This window comes from Girardinichthys multiradiatus, chromosome 2, assembly GCF_021462225.1.
Source record: "Girardinichthys multiradiatus isolate DD_20200921_A chromosome 2, DD_fGirMul_XY1, whole genome shotgun sequence".
Lineage (NCBI taxonomy): Eukaryota > Metazoa > Chordata > Actinopteri > Cyprinodontiformes > Goodeidae > Girardinichthys > Girardinichthys multiradiatus.
Genome location: NC_061795.1, coordinates 16,057,380 through 16,061,482, shown reverse-complemented (window position 1 = coordinate 16,061,482; position 4,103 = coordinate 16,057,380).

Sequence of the window (4,103 nt, the reverse complement as noted above, 5' to 3'; positions counted from 1 at the left end):
TGGGTGAGAAAGGTTTTCTGGTGTGCTGGTGTTGTCCCTCAGGTTCTGCTGGACCTCTGGCAGCGATCTCAGTGGTGCCTCTGCTGCTGCACACTGGCTCCAATGATACCACGTGTCTCCTTTGCCCTTGACCCTCACCGCATGTGAGGTTATCTCTGTGACCTGGAATGGTCCCGTCCACCTGGGCTCTGACCACTTCCGTTTGATTACTTTCAGAAGGATCCACTCCGAGTCAGAGGTGGTGGCTCGAACCTCGGATGGTTGGGCGGCCACCTGTTTTGAGAATGCTGCAACCAAGCTGTGGAGAGATCTATAGTAATCACGGTGAGACATAGATTGTTCACATTCAGTCAAAAAAGGTGACCTGGTTTTTGGGCCTGGAAAAGGTCTTCCAGTCTGCAGTTCATGGGGCGTCAACCCATGTCTCTGGCTCACTGAGCTTCTTACTGACATCAAAGCTAAAGGTAATGCTGTGACCCAATTCATTTTGGTCTGTCCACAGATTTTAGCCAATTTAGTTTTGATTGTCTGGTTCATCCTTTCCACCTTCCCTTGAGATTGGGGGTGGTACACTTTTCCAAAGGAATGTCTCAGTCCCAAGAACTTTTCAACCTCTCTAAGTTCTTCATTTTTTAAGTGTGTGCCGTTATCTGACCTGATTTTCGCAGGAAAACCGTGCCTGGGGATGTAGTGATTAATCAGACACTTCACCACTGTTTTGCTGTCTTCCTTTTTTGCTGGCCAGGCCTCTGGCCGACCGGTCAACGCATCCACACACACCAAAAGATATCTGAACCCATTCACTCTCTCAGTCATGTCTGTGTAGTCTATGATGATTTTCTTACCTGCTACCGGGTCCACAGGGAACTTACCTGGTGCAGGCTTCAGAGTGGGTCTCACATTGAATTGTTGGCAGGTGCTACACGAGCTTATCCAATGACCTACCGTCTGTTTCAGGTATGGATGCCACCAGTGCTCAAGACTCTTCATCATTTGTGCAGTTCCTGCATGTCCCGGTCCATGTGCTTCTTCCAGCGCTGTTGTGGTCAACCCTGGGGGTAGGATGGGATGTCCGTCTGGACTTCTCCATAGTTCATCCTGGTCTTTTCTTCCCCCTCTTGCCTTCCAGACTGATTTCTCTTCCGGTGAGGCCCCCTTTTGCAGTCTACTCACCTCTTCCAGAGTCGGTTCTGGTGTCCATTCAACTTCAGAGTTCATCAAGATATGTATGGGCAGATATCCAGCTTTGGTTTTGGCTGCTTGGTCTGCAGCTTGATTTCCTTGAGCCACCCTAGTGTAGCTGTTATCATGTCCTTTGCATTTTATGACCGCTACTTCTTGGGGAAGTAGTAGGGCCTCAGCTAATCTTCTCATTTCTGGCTCATGTTTAATGGGTTTCTGTCCTGCTGTTCTAAACCCTGTTCTCATCCACTGCTTCAGTTCCACGTGCATTGCTCCCGTGACATAAGCTGAGTCTGTGTAGATATTCACTTTTTGTCCTTCCCCTAGTTCTAGGGCTGCTATTACTGCTAGCACCTCTGCTCTCTGTGCTGATTGGGTGTCTGTCAGCCCTTCTGCCTTAAGAGTCACAAAGTTCGTTCCTGTGTCTTCCACCACCGCATAGGCTGCTTTCAGACCCTCTGTGTCATGTCTAAAACAACAGCCATCTGTGTACAGGTTTCTTGCTTCTGTCAGTGCTTCTCCTTGTAGGTCTGGTCTGATTTTCTCACTTACCTCAACTTTTTCGGCGCATACATGGGGCTCTCCTTCTGTCATTCTGTCTGCCATGTTGATCCCTTCATGGCTGTAGATGATATTTGGCGCCTCCAACACCTTACTCAATCTCTGTTGTCTCAATGGTGAGAGTGTGAAAGTTTTGGAATTGACAAATGCCACTACCCCATGTGATGTTAAAATGTGTAGTGGATGTCCCATCACCACATGGGCTGTTTTTTTAATTATTTTTGCCAACCCTGCTGCATGTCTGGTACATTCATGGTGTCTTTGTTCCATGTTGTCAAGCATCACGCTAATATACATTAGCACTGTTCTTACTCCCCCTTTTTTCTGGAACAGCACTCCGTTCGCGGTGTGTGCTGTTACAGAAACATCCAGGTGAAAGGGCAATGTGTAGTCTGGATGTGCCAAGTGAACAGCTTGGGAAAGGCTGGTTTTAAGAGCAATAAATGCTTCCTCTGCTTCTGTTGTCCATTCTAGAGGCGCTGTCAAATGGCGCATGCCCTGTTTCTTCACTAAGTCGCAGAGTGGGGCAGTCAGGTCAGTGTATCCTGGAATAAATGACCTGCTGTATCCGGTGAGTCCCAAGAAAGAAAGCATGTCCTTCACCCGCACCGGTTTTGGATGACAAAGGACAGCAGATTGATGTGAAGGGGACATTCCTGTCCCGGGCTGAGAGATTACCCTGCCTAAGAAATCCACCTGTTTCCGGCAAATTTGTAGTTTGGCTTTGCTGACCTTGTACCCAGCTTTAGCTAGGTGTGAGAGCACCACAGCCATGGCCTCCAAGCATTCAGAAACAGTTGGTGTCGCCAAAAGAATGTCATCCACATATTGAATCAATGTGGTGTTCGGTGGGAGGTGACAGTCTTGGAGGGATTCCTTAAGGACCTGATTAAATATTCCTGGTGACAGAGCAAAACCCTGCGGCAAACGAGTGTAGCGGTACCTGTTTGACTTATATGTGAATGCAAAAATATCTCTGCACTCCTCAGCTAGAGGCAGGCAGAAGAAAGCGTTGGCCAGATCAATGCAGGTGAACCATGCATGTTCGGGGTTTAGATTGGTAAGAGCAACATAAGGATTGGGCACTGGAACTGTAGGAGTGGACAGTGCTGCATTTACAGCTCTCAAGTCGTGGGCCATTCACCATTTCCCAGTGCCCTTCTTTTCTACTGGTAAGATGGGTGTGTTCCAAGAAGAGCCGTCAGCTGGTTCCAGCACCCCAGCGTTCCACAGGCCTTCTATGGTGTCAGAAATTCCACTTTCGGCTGCTGGTTTGTGAGGGTACTGGGATTTCCAAATGGGGTGGTCAGTGTTAAGCTGGAAAGTGATGGGAGAACACTGAATGAGTCCCACGTCCGTGGGGCCCTCTGCCCAAAGTGAAGATGGCATGCTCTGAACTACAGCTGCAGCCATTGGATGATCTGTTTTTTCTCTCCCATGATGTCTTTCAAGTTGCACATGTTCCAAGGTGCCAACGTCTGTGGACATGTTAGTAATGCGGTAGGTGTTACATGAGGGGGAATAAGATAGATTGGGTGTGGATAAAGAATGCCAGTCAGTGAGAGCTAGGGAGCGTTTTAACACTCCTCCCAGTTCGCGGGCTTCGTGAGCAGGGTGGAGCGCCAGTGAAACATGGGGTACTCCTTCATACATTATTTTGGGAGTTTTATTGTCTTTCTTCTTTTCTCCTGCTTTCTGCTTTGCTTCAGCTAACTGCATTTTTAGCAATTGGGTCTGCAGGGTCTTAAGTTCTTCCTCATCTTTCTTATGGTCCTCTCTTATTTTGGACAGGTGGTGAATCAGATGACAATCCCAAGTTCCAGTGTCCGCTCCAAGCATGTCAGGATTGTCGTCCATACTGGCCTTCACCTGTTGGGGTAGTCCTTTAAGGACAGCATCTCTGAACCAGTCTCGCTGTGCCCCCTCATTAGCTGGGTTAGTTCCTGTCCGAGTTTGCCACATGGATTTGCACTGGTCCAGGTATTCCCTGGGGTTAATTTTAGGGTCCCATTCAAACTTAGGGATGGTGCGTCCCCTGGTTATGGGGTATGCTGTTCTCAATGCATCACCTAGCCAGTGGACATGCTGGGTGAAGAAGTCAGAATCCGGGGCTCCTGAGGTGTAAGCAGTATTCTCAATCTCTCTACATGTGTGGTGTGGCATGCACCGTCCTGCCACTGCTCTATAATCTCCCAATGCTAGCGTGGTGCCTGCCGTCAGGGTGTCTAAAGTCTGGAGCCACACTGCTGCTCCTTCAGTTATGGGGGGCAGTTTGTCACAGAGAGCCGTAATGTCGCCCAGAGAGAAACGTTTATACCTACAGGGGGCTCCGGAGCTTTGTTGCTGTAAAAGGGGATAAT